Source organism: Pelodiscus sinensis, chromosome 6 (assembly GCF_049634645.1).
Source record: "Pelodiscus sinensis isolate JC-2024 chromosome 6, ASM4963464v1, whole genome shotgun sequence".
Classification (NCBI taxonomy): Eukaryota; Metazoa; Chordata; order Testudines; family Trionychidae; genus Pelodiscus; species Pelodiscus sinensis.
In genome coordinates, this window is record NC_134716.1 from 14124081 (window position 1) to 14141221 (window position 17141).

A 17141-nucleotide genomic window follows, 5' to 3' on the forward strand; every position below is an offset into this window, starting at 1 on the left:
TCGAAAGTTCTGCTTGCAGTTTAGATGCTCTCTTTCGAAAGAGGCTCTTTCGAAAGTATGTTTCGAAAGAGCGTCTTTCGAAAGAGGCTTGCAGTCTAGACATAGCCTGGGAGGGGAAAAGAAAAAAAATCTCTTGTGGGGTGGAAATCTTTTGTCACCAAAACTGGGAATTTTTTCCCAACAAAACTCACATTACAGTGTATAAGCTCTCACTGTTTTGTTTCCCAAAAGTTGTTTTTGGCAACAGAACATAGTAGTGTAACACAAAGGGTGAGAATTTGCTATTCATAACCAATCTCATTAGTATATTTAACTTAGTTTGCATTTTTGTTTCTTTGCCTAGTATTTGTTTTGATCTTATGCTATAATCCCTTAAAATCTATCTTTTGTAGTTAATACTGAGGATGTTAAGGACTAGTTGACTATGTGATAAGCAAATGCTTATCAAAGGGGGGAGGAAAGAGAGGGTGCTTCAAAGCAGCAGCGCTGCACAGCTGATCCCAGAATCAGCTGGGGAGTCCCTAGCTGATCCCAGGCTCTGTGCAGCTCTGCCGCTTTGAAAAGTCGAGCAGAGCCCGGGATCAGCTGGGGGCTCTTGTACATTTCAAAGGAGAAATGCAGACATGCCTATTGACTAGTTGAGTAGTTGATAGAAATTCCATTGGCTACTCAACTAGTAAATTAGTCATTAGTTAACATCCCTAATTAATAAAGCTGTTTTTGCTGTGTCTAATATCATCTGTGCGAGTTGTAAATTGGGCAGAAAGCTGTTGTGTATTTTTCCACATTGAGGGAGGGGTGAATTTCATGAGCTAATGCTATACAGTTCTCTGTGCAGTAGGGGATGGTATGTTTTGTGTTTAGAGGGGGTATGTGGCTGAGTAGCTAGGAAGTTCCCTGACTGGAGCTTTCCTTTGCAGGGTTGATCATAGTATCTGTATGTAACTGCAGGGACAGGCTAGAGAGACCTTTGTACCTTGTCACAGCAGTACAAAGTTAAAGGTAACACAGGTTAGGGGCACCCCGGGGGAACCCATCTCAGTCTGTTCAAGCAGATCTAGGAATTGTGTGAAATCTTAGCCTTGTTAAGGTCACTGGCAAAAATCTCATTGAGTTTAGTGCGGCTGAGAGTCTTGTTCAGGTTGGAGAAGCTCTAAAGCATGTCTTCTTCACAATTAGAAAATGATCCAATAAAAGATATTATCTCACCCACTTTGTCTTCCTAATAATCTGGAACCAACATAGCTACAACAGCTGTTATATGGAAACTTTTATAATAGCTCAGATAAGATGCATGGCATAAGGCCCCAATCTTCAAAGAGTTATACATATATGTAACTGCATTCAGTTTTAGTAGTCTCATTTTTAAGTTACTACTTGCAAAAGTCATGTTTACTTAGCCACATATGTCTTCCCTGGGTCAGTAACCCTTTTGTGCACACAATTATAAATAAATGAGCACTTATGTTTCACAAGGATTTTTAAAAAGCACAGTTCACGTAGCTGTCAATTTCATATGCAAGCTATGGGAGAAAATCCAGCCTTTACCTTTTGATGTGAGGTTTCTTACAGGCACAGTCTCGCCCTCACCACTGACTGCTTGATGTATTTGTAATGGAAGGTCAGCACAATTACCATAAAAAATGTTAAATGTGATTTGATTTAATTTAAAGAAATGTCACCACCCAATTAAAACCCTGAAGGTCAGATGTCATCAGAAAAAAAAATGGAAAATTAATTTACCTAAACAGAAATCAATTTGAAGAAGTACAAATCTTCAGTATTTTATTTTTGATTAGATTTCTGTATTTGAGACTACTACATGCTCAAACATTTGCAAAATAACAAGTCAAACAATAAACCCTTTTATCTCTTTAATCCTGATCAATTTGAATTTAGTATACAAAATATACTGAGAATTCTGAATTTCTTTAGGTTTCAAGTTAAAAAATGGGGAGAAGGGAGGTAGGAAGAAGGAAAGCCAAGCTCTGGTATGATGCAATCTCACACAATTCAATGGAGCTGTAGCTGGGTGCAACTACAATTTGGCACAGTTTACAAAATGTAATAGCCAAAACATAATTCTTATTATTCCTACCATTTTTTCACCCATGAGATTAGCATTCCTACAAGGGCTAGTCATGTTTCATTGTTCTCATTTTACAGCTGAGAAAGTGAGGTAAAACATTCTGAAGAGAACAGGATGTTCTTGTGATAAAGTCACTGAACTTGTGACTCAGAATACTTGAGTCAAAGCTCTTCCATAAGCTTCCTTTTTGACCGTGGACAAGTCACTTAATCTCTCTGTGCTACAAAATGGTGTTGATGATAATACTTCCTCTCTCTGCTTATCTATTTAGAATGTAACCTTTTCAAGGCATCCACAGTCACTTAGTGTGTTACTACCTCTGGGGCTACGTGTACACTGCCCAGTATTGCGCAAGAACATATGCGGCTTATTTTCAGGCAGAATGGCAAGAGGATTTTTTTGTGCAAAATGGCAGCTCATTAAGTATGCAAATGAGGTGCAGCGATATTCATCATTGTGCCTCATTTGCATATATTATTGCGGAAGACTGGGCAGTGTAGATGTAGCCCTGATGAATTAGAAGTCTGATTTTGTTCGGGGCCAATGAGTGCTACCAGTTAAAATGAAGTTGCTTCAGTTTATGCTTTGAAGGTCCAAGAGCCCTATCCTAGCATCTGTCCTCTGCACTATATTGCCTCTGAGTTCTTTTACTTTTCAAATAGCACTTAGCCAGCACTTTATTTTTGGCACCTTACAATTTTAAGTTGCAATTGTCAGTTACTGTATTCACTGATTGCTTGACAGAGCATGTGAGTCTAGAAGTGACTAGATACCATTTACATTGAGAAAGCAGTCAACTGCTCACAGATAACACACCTAGTAATCACGGTTACTTTTCCTACTCTGTGTAAAGAGGGAAACTGGTTAATCTGGCCATTCGCAAATGCTGAATGGAGACTGGTGATTGTGGAAAGGAATCTGGAGAGCTGAACAAAGAGTACAAATACTAAAGAGCAAAATCAGATTCCAGCAGTATGGAATGTGGTATGATTTCAGAAGGCTTTGGATCACACTCTATGTGAACATTTTTTACTGGTCTGCAATTGTTGCATTTAGAGCCTTAATAAAATTGCAGAATTTCTCCAGGACTGGCTGTGATCATAGTCCATAGTGTAGCTTTCTCATTTCTGTCAGTTCTGTGAAGACAAAAGAATGAGAAAAAAACCTACTTTGATTGTCATAGTATCTGGTTTAAAACGATTTTGCAGTTATCTAGGAAAGAATGGCAATATGGAAAAGCATATTTTAAGAACTGGCTAGAATAATGTTGTCTAGAACGAACTGTCACCTAGGAACTCTATGACAAAGTGACAAGCAATCTGAGGAAAGGTAAAATAGGGTGATATGTGTTCTGGAGCTGAAAATAGACCCTGTAACTGTGTGGTCAGAATGTAAGGAGTTGCTGTAGTCTGAGATTTTAAAATAAAAATAAACATACTGGAAATGTTTCTTATTATTGCTCTGTTTTTGTTGAGGCACATTAGTAGCAGCAGGCTTACTTTTGGCACTGCACTTCTCTATCCCTCAATCTTCATTTGAGCAGCAGTATGCTGGATTCTGTGCTTCCTGCTGTTTTGGCCAATGAGTGTGTCTGGTGTAGTGTTGAGAGCTGAGATGCTATAGATTAGTAGAGCTGGCTGGCAAACAACAATTCCATTTTGTTAAAAATTTGGAAGTTTTGAAATTTCTTCTTGGTCCAATGTGGAATAAAACGTAGACATTTCAAAATATTGAGGAGAAAAATAAACAAGAATCCCCATGTCAGAGTAGCAATAGCCTGTAGATTAGAGGAGGATTTGGAACATAAGGTTTCCCGCATCCCAAGGGAGTACAATTACTCCTTTCTTATATCCTGGACTTTTCTGATGTATTCAGAAGTGCTGTACTCTTAGAAACCATTTCTGCTTTGAAAAATTACATTTTTTCTATTAGAAAATATTTTGTAAAAAAATTCCATGGGCATTGTATGCTACACTTAGAAATATAATGGCAATACCTGAAATCCGGGGTAGTGAAATCAAAGTGTATAAAGGAGGGAAGAGCCAAGGAGAGAACTCCAGGGAACATAATGTAGTAAATCCTATCTTATCTTATCTCTAACCTGACTGACTTCCTTCTGTCTGTAGGGGGATGGAAGGTGGAAGAATTCTGAGCTAAATGCAATACAGTATCAGGCCTTGTATTAGCAGCCACCAAGGCATGCTGATACTGTATTATATTAATTTTCTCACTAAGATGTTCATAATGTGTCATATATTATATGAATTCAAAATGCATAAAGGTGAATCATTTTTTGTCTACAAGGGAAATAAACACTCCCTGAATCTAATTAATTGATACTGTACTTGTCCAGTCCCACAAAAGCATTTCTTCATAGATTATTTAATTAATTATTTACTTTAAAAATCCTTGAACAATTATTCATTTTACAGCAACCCTCATTAAAATTTTCTACTTAGTCATGGACCAAAAAGTAAAATCCATTTGAGATGCACTGCAGCAAATTTAGATTGTCAAGAGAGGAGGTTATAATTTTCTCAGTTTTTTAAAAATCTTAATAAAATGTTAAATTTGGCCAAATATATTTGCAGTAATTGTTTTTGACCTAAGTAAATGTATCCACTTTACTTCAGCGCTCACCCATACTGAGCCGTTTATTGTATACTCCTCCATCATGAGCACCATTATCCTCCAATAAGGCTTGTGCTGTCCTGTCTATTGATATTCTTGCCCACTCTTCTTTTTTTTTTTGCTTTTGAATACTGCATGTGAATTATGTGATAGAAATGCTGAGATAAAAGAGTGCTATGAAGTAGAAACAAAACCTGTGTTCTTTTCATGCATGGACATGTTGCTGAAGAGTGACATGAAAATACTCATGTGTGAAAAGCTATGAGTGAGACACTGAGCCAGCACATATAAAAAGTGCCGCCTTGGTGTATTATATTCATGGTCTTCTGAAGGACTGATTCTATACGTTCATCTTGTAAAAAACTCTTTTCGGAGATGCATGAATATTTATTGCAGCTCTAAATTCTGGACCATCCATCTAAATGTTATCATCTTTGGTTTGGAATGTCCCTATAGGTACAGCAGTGCATTTGTCATTTATGTATATAAGAAGATAGATGGCTCCAGTAATAGCAACACTGAACATTGGCAGAGTGCAGTGGAACTGGCCAAAGCGCATGAAACAAAACAAAACTAAATCAAACAAAAAAGAGAATCAGTCATATAGTGCTCATGGACACGTTTAAAGATGGACAAATGTAAAGCATATGGATCCATGTGGAATCAGATCATAATTTTTTGTTCTGTATCCAGATGGGCAGAGTTTCATCATTTCTGTGTATACTAAATAACTAGGCAGACATAATGAGGAGGAACTATGCTGTCAGTTACCAAAGCCTTCAGGTCACTGAAGTGCCAGAGCTAATGGGTTGCTAATCTATTTTAGTGCTGAGTTCTGCTTAAAAAAATGAATAGCTAAGTTGAATCAATCTTAAAAAAGAAAATGAGTGTTATCTGGAAAAAAAAACACATGTTGATCTGAAAGGAATTTGAAGTATAACTATGGGGGGGGGAAATCCATGGGTCCACTAGGCAGTTGGGGGCTTCAAGAGAGGAATTTTTATGACTGAGAAGCACAATTGGAATGTGGAGCTTTTTAATCTGATGATTTATATCCTGGTCTGTGGAGACCTAGAACATTGTCTATAGTAGCTGAAAATACTTAATATTTGGATCATTTTGCAAGAAAACTGTTTGTTTATAAAAACTGTTGTTATAATTTTGGGTTTTCCTTGACAATTATGTCCACAGTCCTGATGGAGTGTTGCAGAGAGAGCTGGTTGACTTATTTTTTTCTTCAAATATTGATGAAATTTTAAAATTAAAAAAAATTCAATGAAGAGGAGAAAAATTATATTAAAAATCAGCTCAAGGGTTGATCATAATGAAACCACTAGAAAAGCTGATTTTCATCTCTGAGATATTTCTATTGCTGCTCATTGGCATAATCTTTGAATTTCTTCTAGAAAAATCTGAATAATTAAAACACAGGTTATACTCACAAGTGGAAAAATTTACTATATTGTTCTACATAATATAAATCTTATCTGGCTACCAGTTAATTGTTTATCCTGAGTCTTAATGAATGCTGAAACACACACACACATACCTAAAACCTGTCCTATTTAACAAGGGTTAAAGTAATTGATGGAGTACATCCACTAACACAAACTCTAAAAACACAAGGAAATGGCCAGTGGAGGCAAAATCTGTACAGGCAGTCCCCGGGTTACATGGATCCGACTTATAAACGGGGTGAGGCAACCCCGCACTAGCTGCTTCCCCCCAGCAGACCAGGGAGACGCGAAGCTTGCACCCCCTCCCCCCCAGTAGACCAGGGAGACGCGGAGTGACGCGGAGGGGGGCAGACGAGTTTCCCTGGTGCTGGCCAGAGTGGCCACCAGGGAAACCTGGGGAGGGCTAGCCTCCCACAAGTTCGAATTAAGGGTCTACACAGCCCTTAATTCGAACTAGTAAATTCGAACTAGGCTTAATCCTCGTGGAATGAGGATTACCTAGTTCGAACTAAGCGCTCCGTTAGTTCGAATTAAATTCAAACTAACGGAGCGCTAGTGTAGCGCCTATGAAAGTTAGTTCGAACTAACGTCTGTTAGTTCGAACTAACTTTGTAGTGTAGACATACCCTCAGAGAATGTGACAGTAACCCAAGTTCCAGCACCTTTGATAGAGTGATGCTGTGGCTGAGATATGGCAGTGGTGGGCAACCTGCAGTCCGTAGGATTTATGTGGCTAATTGAGATTCTATGTGTGGCCCACAAGATGTTTTGTTTACCATTGTCCACATGCAGGATTGCCAGATTGTGCTGGTTTCCAGCCACATAGTTGTTGGTTTTTTTATTACTGGTAGTAAGAAAGTGACATGCAAGTGAAGCAAGGGCATGTGAAATGAGGTACGTGCTGACCATGACACAACATTGACCATGGCAGCCGTGCGCTTCCTCTGTATCAAATGAAAGTGCTTCTACAGTTCACTCAGCACACCCCGCAAATTCTAGGTATGCAAGCACAGCTAGCAAAATGACCCTATTCTCTCTCGGTTACAACGATCTTGTGGCCCAGTTAGATGAAGAGGGGCTACCCATGCAACCCAGTCACCAGCTTAGCTTCCCATTGCTGAAATACAGTGTGTGGAATAATAGGAATGTATACAGTGTGTGGAATAACAGGTAGATTACATACAATTGATTTTGCCATAAATGGGCATTTCCTTGTTTATTTTATTTTATGTAAGTAGATTCTGTAACCTTAAGTCATTGTTTTAAAAGAATAGGTTGTTTGTTTGATCTTACATACACACTTATAGCAGTATATGATATTTTGTCTCTAAGGGTATGTCTACACTACCCCGCTAGTTCGAACTAGCGGGGTAATGTAGGCATACCGCACTTGCAAATGAAGCCCGGGATTTGAATTTCCCGGGCTTCACTTGCATAAGCGGGGAGCCGCCATTTTTAAAACCCCGCTGGTTCGAACCCCGTGCAGCGCGGCTACACGGGGCACGAACTAGGTAGTTCGAACTAGGCTTCCTAGTTCGAACTACCTAGTTCGTGCCCCGTGTAGCCGCGCTGCACGGGGTTCGAACCAGCGGGGTTTTAAAAATGGCGGCTCCCCGCTTATGCAAGTGAAGCCCGGGAAATTCAAATCCCGGGCTTCATTTGCAAGTGCGGTATGCCTACATTACCCTCCTAGTTCGAACTAGGAGGGTAGTGTAGACATACCCCAACATATTATCCATCCTATAATACATACTTTTCCAATATGTAATTAGAAAGTATCCTAATGGATATGCTCAGAGGCACGTTATAGCATACATCAAGCAAGTCTTTCACATCCTGATACATGAATGGTGCAAGAAAATAACTGGACATTAGAATAGAAATGTTTCTGAGACTTCAGGTGAACTAGGCATGTCTGCTACCATGAACTCTGTGTGGGTGTGGTTGTGTGTGTACGTTAATGTCTCTGTACCACTGTACTGTAATAATAAGAACTAATGGTACAGATGGTATCAATGAATGCAATTTCATATTGTACATATTTAAATCATGAGGCATAAGGACATAGTAAGAAACTAGAAATGAAGGAAAAGGGAAAGGTCTTAGCTTCAGTTCTCAAGATTTCTTGTTTCCTAATAGGTAATCCTTTGGAGACTTGTTTCAAGATGTAGAACTCTGCTCCCTAGACTATCAGCATATTTCCTGATTGAAGCAGTGTAATGAAAATAAAATTCGCTTTGCCTTACGGTAAGATCAAAAAATACTTTGGATTCTACTTAATTACGTGGGTTAATGCTAAAAGATGTAAAATATGTTGGATGTGTATATATATACCATTGCAGTGATCATCACATAGGTAAAAAAAATCAAACTAGGCTGAGCTGCTTTAAACCTTTTACTGCAAGTCATTTGCTCCTGCAATCATTAATTAACATTTATCTGGATGATGTAAAAAAGAACAAAGTAGACAATAATGCAAGATTTTAGAAATATTTTCTTTTATTTTCATATTGATATTTTTGCCTTTCAAACACTGTGGCAGTATGCTACTACTAATTTGAAACATGCTGCATCTTGATGTCAAACTGCATGATAAACATCTTGTCTAATGAGTTGTTCAGAAATGAAAATGAAATACTTTTATCTAAGATATCTTTGCTCAAGGGGCCCATTTTTTACAAGGCATTTTAGAGACAGTGTCTGTGGCAGAATGTCAAAGCTATATGGGGGGGGGGGGCATGTCGTAACTTAAGGAGGTGTGGAAGAATCCCAACAGTTGTTCAAAAAATCCCAGTGTATGTGGTGATAGTTCTAGTGCACCCCAGAAATGTTTAAACCTTGTCTGCAAAGAGCAAGTAGCACAAGGATGTTTCTGAACTCCTGCCAGGGTCAGTTATGTGAACTAGAATGGTGGTGTTCTCCATTGCAGACGGCTCTTTGCTAAAGCTACCTGCAGGCTTCACCCTAGTACTGTCTCACAATGTGATTGTAATACAGTTCGTAGCACTTTTGAACATGGGCACAATTGTGTTACAGCTTAGGGAGTATCCCTGTTTCCAAGTTGTTTCTAGCAAGTCTTTTTTTCCTCTCTTGTTTGTTTGTTTGTTTTTTTGCGGCGGGGGGGGGGGGGGGTAGAGGGGAGAGGAGGGAGGAAGGAGAATGAGAAGTGGGCAGGACCTCTTAAAATAAATCATTCTGCTTAACTGTTCCATGTAGCCATAGTATCTGAGTCTACAGTGAGGCTGTGGACATGTTGCTCCATATTTTTCAGGAAACACATAGTGCAACCTGACAGCAAGTCTGAAAAATCAAATTGGTAATGTTTAGTAATAGGCGCCTATATAAGAAAAAGCTTTGGCTATGGGGACCTACCCTAAAAAATAGGGGGTCTGGTCTTCCTAGAAATACAGGGCCAAGTTCAGAGGCAGTATAATAAGATAATAGGAAAAGAGTAACTTGCTGAAAGTGAATGTAAGTTGTAGTAATTTCTTGTGTTTTGAGGGGCAAAAGAGGTGTGATGTATTGAAAACTGTAAGCTGTCTCATTAAATTTCAGGTGTAGGATTCCTGATCCTGCTTGCAGGCTATAGAACTCTTTAGGGAAGTGAGTGATTTGGGTCTAGCAACAGCTGTCAGCCTTCAGTGAGTCAGGATTAGACTAATGTGGAGTGAGTTGTCCCTTTTTTCAGCAGTGACCTGCTCTTGTGTGTGTCTCTTCTGTATCTTGTTTATTGCTCTGAATTCTAAGACACAAAGTAGCACTATGCTGCAATCTTCCTGCAGGAATATAAGTTTTCGATGTATATGCATGAATATAATGAATGGCAGCATTGTAACAGGGGAGTATTTAATAAATAGAGTAAAATTGGAGGTTGCTTAATCTTACAAACTCTTATTTTTTTCTTCTGTTACAATCTTTGTTAGTGCCCCACCAGCAAGTGTGCACTAACTTAAGCTATTACAATGACTTAATGACATTTAATTCTCACTATTATTTCTTAAAATGGACCATATTTTCATTTGATGCCATGTTCTTACAGTAAAAGAGCTAAATAAAAACAGACTCAGTCACTGAAGCCAGTGGGAGCAGGAAGTGCTCATTATCATATCAGGTAGGCTGATGAGGTATCCCAATGTGGATATCAGTGCTTCTCTTCAGGCACTCATGTTTGAAATTTTATTAAAAATAAATGTTTTCCCCCAATTGAATTGGTTATAGGAGTCCCTCATACCTAAGAGAGAGTGCCAGAAATAAGAGTGAAATGCAGTTTTGCTTCAAAAGAAAAAAAGAGGCCCACAAAACATTAAAAATAATATGAAATAGCAAATTATTTGACAACTTAATTCCTTAGCAAAACATCTGAAGTTTTCCATGGTGGCCTATGAAAAAATATCACCTTGATGGTACTGGTGATAATGGAGGTAGGTTTCCCTATCAGTATTGCCTCTATCTGTGAAAAATCTTTGATGAATCAAACGTTTGGGCTCAAGTAAATTCTTGCTGTAGTAAGTATTCTTAAGTACTCTAATGTTTTTAAAGGATTATTCACAAACTGTATTATGTATTATGGAGGGAAAAGAGAAAAATAACACAGTAAAATATCTTAGATTTGATGGTGTCCTGGAGTTGTATCTGATGCAAGAAGAGAAGTTTGTCTATTACTAAGAATGTTCAGAGCTACAATAGTAAAGTAGTTTGGGAGGGGGTATAAACTCTCACTCTGCAGAACATATGCAAATTTCTAACTATCGGGGACTGGGAGGAAACTTTCTGAGAGTAGTCTAGCCAATAATCACTTATTATTGAATTTTATGATAAATATCTCTTAAGTCCACCTAACACTTCTTCACATTTATTGTGGCACAAAGTCACACTCCCTTTCCATGAGCCTTCTAGCTAACAATTGCTGGCTATTGAATTTCTGATGCTAGTCACTGTCAGAGATAGGATATTGGAACAGATGGATCTGACATTTTTTTGCGTTCTGTTAAATCATCTGGTTCTTCTTTCTATTATCAATATTATTTTTTTCTGACATTGCTGAGGAACAGCTAAGGGAAACCAGGAATAAATCAAGAGGAGGTGGGGAGAAGATGGAGAAAATGTATGACTATAACTAACTCCAAAAGGAAGTTATTAAGCAGAAGTTTGAAGTTCATTTACATCTGTGTGGATGTGTCTTAAATAAAATAATTTACACAAACCCAAAAGGATGCCATTTGACTGGTAACCTGATCTTTGTGGTAAAATGTCAAGCTTTAAAAATCTTGTCTAAGACCCCTAAGACATGAGAATGTATCCGAAACGGATGCACCTTGCATTGTGATTTGAACTACAATGTTAATTAAAACTATTTTTGCCCTGAATAAGATACTTGAGATAATTAAATACATTGTATCTGATGATTATGAGGTGCTACTATACAATGGTGTGCCTGTGTACCTATATAAATGCAGAGAGAAGCTAGATGAGATGGTATCCATCTTAAGTTTGACTTGAGAAATAAAAATGTAACTTGTCCCTTAGCATTCTGAAGAGTGGTGGAAAATATTTGGCACAATTAAATCATAATGCAAATGAAACCACTGTTTTTTGCAGATTCCAAAGAATATGTCAAGTCAATCTTCCTCCTTTAACATTGGTCACAAATCTCTAAGATCCTTGCAGCTCAAATTCTGCTCATGACTAGCTTCAGTAGTTTCAAAAGCACTTTGCCATTCCATGCTGCCATTACCAAATTAGCTTTTTCCCTCCATAGCTCTTTTTTCTGCCTTCTAGATAAATTAGACAAATTTCATAGTTTTGAGGGTATTTCAGGCTGAAACTGCATAATAAAATTAATTGCAGAACCCTCTGGATACCTGTTACAGTCTGAAGAGAACAGCCTATGAAATTGGCATTATTAAAATAAAGCTTTGCAAGTAGCAGGAGCCTTGACTATACCACAGTTGCCAGTTAAATAGAGACAGTATGTTATTAATGGAATGTCTGTCAACAGTTCTATATCGTTATCTGAGCTGCTTGTCATGTAGTCTCTGCTCTGCATTATGTCAAGTGCTCATCTAGCTTCATTACATGTCTCTATAGGTCCAGATGAAATAACTCAATTGAACTCTGAAACGACAAGTCAAGAGCCTTGAAGAAAACCATTGAGTCTTCTAAATTTTGTTTTCCCCCATAGATTCCAAGGTCAGAAGGGAACATTGTGATCCTTTAGTCTGACCTCCTTTATAACCCCGGTCACATGGAACATCCCAAAGATAACGTACCCCCCAAAAGAACTCCTGGAACATATCTTTTAGAAAAAATCCAGTATTGATTTAAAAATTGTCAGCAATGGAGAATCCACCATGACCCTGGATAAAATGTTCCAGTAATTAATTATTCCTTTGTATACTAATTTCTTGTTTGAATTTATCTAGTTTCAATTTCAGACAATGGCTAATGTGATACTTTTCTCTTCTAGACTAGTGGTTCCCAATCTGTGGTCCGTGGACCCCTGGTGGTCTGTGATGGTACTGCAGGGGGTCCCTGGAAAGTTTAAAAATAAGTCTCAAGCCTAGTGTAGTGGGCCTGATCTTTTCTTTTCTTTTCTCCTTGCAAGGGGTGTGGGGGTGGGGTGTGAAATTTTAATAGATTGAAAAGGGTCCATATGCTCAAAAAGTTTGGGAACCTCTGTACTAGACTGAAGAGCCCATCATTAGGTATTTATTTCTTGCATAAACTTAAACAACAAATAGTCCTGCAGCACCTTTAAAGAGAGGTTTGAACAAAGACCTTAACTGGATTACCCACTACATTCCACATCCTAATGACATAAAAAAGCCAAACGCCAGGTACTTAAGAGTATTTAGAACCTACTCTGTCATCTTCATTTATCATGGACTCTCTAATTGACTATTCTTTTCCCATTTTTCTCCTTTCCTTTCCCTCCCCATCCTCCCTCTTTCTCTGCTATTTATTTGGAATCTGGACCCCTTAAACTCCATTCATCTGAAGAAGTGGGTTGTGCCCATAAAAGCTCATGATGCCATCTACATTTTTTGTAAGGCGCTGCAGGACTTTTTTTTTTTTCAGTTACAGAGTAACACAGCTACCCCTTTGAAACTTATTCATTGTATAGGCATTTATAAACTTGATCAAGTCACCCTTAACTTTTTCTTTGTTAAGCTAAATAAGCAATGCATAAGTTTAGCAAGCTAAAACTTCTATTTTAATTTTTACGTATATTATATGTATATAGAAGGAGGAGGAAGATATGAGATGTTGACTATCCTCCAGATCAAGTTTTTCTTTAGATGAACCACATTAAATTCCTACTATTTCTAGGGTTGTATGCAGAATCAGTTTCTAGTGAATTGAACCAAACTGGTCTATCTCCGCTCTGATTGAACTCAGTGAGAGCTAAGTTAAACTATGCCGAATGCTGTAGGAAATCATACCATGAAAGTTCAGTTTATCCAGCTGCTCTTCAAATACGACAATATTAATGATGCTCAACCTGAAGAAACTAATGAAACAAACTTCCAGTGGGAGCTTGTAAATTGTTTTTCGAATAATTTCTGTTGCTCTCAGGGAGGGCTAACAAACTCCTTAGTACCCTGAGGAAGATGGGAGGGGCAGCTCTACACCCTCAGAAGGGGCAGGGCCTCAGGTAGATGGAGCGGGGTTGGTGGTAGTCTCCTCCAGGCAGCCTACAGCACCACCCAGGCTGTGCTGCCCGGAGCTGTAATGGCCATTTTGAAGGGCCTGTGTCTTTGGGTGGGAGCAGTAGTGGTGGCTGGGAGCCCCAGGCCTATCTGAATCACCAGGCCCCAAGACAGCTGCCTCCCCCCTCCACCCCATTGGCAGGCCTGATTGCTCTCCAGTAGAGATCAAATCTTTAAAGTATGTGAGTACTCCACAAAGGACAGAAATAACTAGTATTGCTTGGTATCGTATTTAAATTGTGCTGAATTCTGCATTGAAGGAATTCAACAAGATCATGGCTTTTATGAGAGCCACCAGGGAATCAGTTATCTCCACATGATCAGTGGAACATGACTGCGGACTCCTTGAAATTCAGCAGGATTGAGATCATTCTACCTCTTCCTGGACGATGAGGCTTCAAAATTTTCTATATAGAACAATAAATAGACCATGCACATTTTTCAACAACCATTTGCCCTTCTCCATGCAGTTGCTCTATATTTTGAACACTAGGTGATGTCCTTACAAACTATATTTATAATAATATCTTAGGAGAGTGGAATCAGTATAAGATTACCTCTTCCTTTAATTGTATATGAAAATTATGAACCTTCGGTGACATGCCTATCAGACAACTTCAGTGATGGCAAACATCTGAGGAGGGATGATATTTAGTTGGAAAAAAGCTTTTACTTTCCGTCAAGTAATTATATTGAAACATTATATCTATTCACAGGTGTTGACTCGTCATCATTTCCATTGTTGGTGGAACAATTTACATTGACCAACTTAAAATAGTGAATTTGTGAATAACTTATATTTATTCTGAGCTTATTTTAATTAATAACATAGTCCCATGGTCTATGGAAGATAAGTATCAAAGAGAAAGCCGAGAATGTACGTAACTGGAAAGACTGGAAAACAACAGATAGTCTTTTAGCACCTAAAAACTAGATAGTTAAAAGAGGCAGAGAAGAACCATTAGTTATCCATAGAGAGGAAGAGAACTAAAACCAGATTCTCACAGACACAAAGAACCATTGGCACCTTCATTGGTTGGTTGATAATGTCCCAGCCATCCAGTATCTCTATTTAAACCTTTAGCATGAGAATTAAACTTGTGAATGAATTGTAGTTCCAGTATTCCTCCTCCTGAAGGAATATTTCCAACACGCCAATGTACAGTGCACTGAACTTGTTCCTCACCCCTGCCAGTCCCACAAGAGGAAGACTTTTATGTGGATCCCCCACTAACAGTCATAATGAGAGTCTTGATTTCTACATATGTTATATGTTGTCAGCAAACAACAGCATATAAAATATAACCTGAGCCATGCAGAATGCAATGCTATACACAGCCTCAAAAACAATCCTAAGATTATAAACAAAGAGACTGACAAAGGAGAGGCTTTAGTCAGCATGAACAGAACAGATTATGAGCAGGAGGTAACCAGACAACTACCAATACCAGATGCTGCAGGCCTCTCTCCTGTGATCCCACTAAAGAATACAAGAAAAAACTTCTACCCTGAAACAACTGCTTATGGAACTCACTGATGCTGCTCAGGACCAAATTTACACTAACATCCCATCTAATCCCTGACCAGGAGCTTTCCATCTGCTATCCAAGGTACAGAAACCTGCATCATCTCAAGCATTAGCACACTCACAACAGGATTATCTGGCTATACTGACTCCTTCCTCAGACTCTATGCTACCAGCACTCAGAGCTACCTCCGTGACACCACTAACTTCCTGAGGAAACTTCAAAACACCAGTAATCTATCTGAAAATACCATCCTGGCCACTATGGACGTGGAAGACCTTTACACCAACATTCCACATGAAGGTGGATTACAGGCCATCAGGAACACCATCTTTGGGGACAGAGCTCTATGATTTTGTCCTCACCCATAACTACTTCCAATTTGGAGACAATTTGTATCTTCAAATCAGTGGCACAGCCATGAGCGCCTGCATGATATCACAATATGCCAATGTCTTTACGGCTGACCTTGAACAATGTTTCCTCAGCTACCACCCCCTAACAACCTTACTTTACTTACACTATATGGATGACATCTTTATCATATGTATCCATGGAAAAGAGACCCTTGAAGAATTTCACAAAGATTTCAACAACTTGCACCCCACCATCAACCTCAGCCTGGACTAGTTCTCTTGGGAAATCCACTTCCTTGATACTACAGTACAATTAAATGATGGACAAATTTCCACCACCCTATACCAGAAACCCACCGACCACTACACTTACTTTCATGCCTCTAGCTTCCCTCCCAGACACATTTCTCAATCTACTGTATACAGCAAAGCCCTAAGATATAACCGGATTTGCTCTGATCCCACAGATAGAGACTGGAAAGAATTTGTTTCAAGTTGGGGAGTTGTCTGTAAGTGAGAATAGCCTTTCCCCCAAGGCCTCTGGGAGTGAGGGATCATTTTCCAAGATAGGTTGTAGATTGTGGATAATGCGTTGGAGGGGTTTAAGTTGCGGACCGTAGGTGATCACTTTAATCTACTGGACACTAATTAAGAGATCTCAAAGTTGCTGTTTTGTTACAGACCAATTCCAGAAGCCAAATACACAGAGAAGGGTTGGAATAACAATTCATTCATGAGTTTAATTCTCATGCTAAGTGTTTAAATAGAGATACTAGATGGCTGGGACATTATCAACCAACCAAACAGTGAAGGTGCCAATGGTTCTTTGTGTCTGTGAGAATCTGGTTTTAGTTCTCTTCCTCTCTATGGATAACTAATGGTTCTTCTCTGCCTCTTTTAACTATCTAGTTTTTAGGTGCTAAAAGACTATCTGTTGTTTTCCAGTTTTTCCAGTTATGTACATTCTCAGCTTTCTCTTTAATACTTATCTACCCTCTGCTACTTTCTGTTTCCCCACTCCCATTTTTTCCTCCTCCCGCCCCCCTTCTTCTTCCCTCATTTATTTTGGTTGTGGACATCAAACACTCTAGTCATCTAAAAAAGTGGACTGTGCCCACAAAAGCTCATGACACCATCTACATATTTTGTTAGTCTTTAAAGTGCTACCAAACTATTTGTTGTTTTTTTTTTTTTTCTAATTTCTATGTAACTTGGTTGTCAGATGTAGGAAGTGCTGAGGAGTGATTTTTTTGAATGCGAGGAAAAGCTACTTTATAGTAACAAGAATTGTTAGGAATTTTAGGAAATGTTGAAGATGAAGTGAATTTTTGTTGTTTTTAGCTAGGAATAGTGATTTAAAAATCTGGAGCTAA

At 38.6% G+C, this 17141-nt stretch overlaps 1 protein-coding gene across 2 annotated transcripts in view; it reads left to right on the top strand.

Moving 5' to 3' along the window:
* LINGO2 (leucine rich repeat and Ig domain containing 2) overlaps positions 1–17141 on the top strand; it is an 831708-nt gene that overhangs the window by 186365 nt on the left and 628202 nt on the right. For both annotated transcript variants that reach the window (XM_025185824.2, XM_025185823.2), the window contains exon 2: positions 8317–8424. The gene's annotated coding sequence lies outside the window, so the exon portion shown is untranslated. The remainder of the gene's footprint in view (positions 1–8316; positions 8425–17141) is intronic.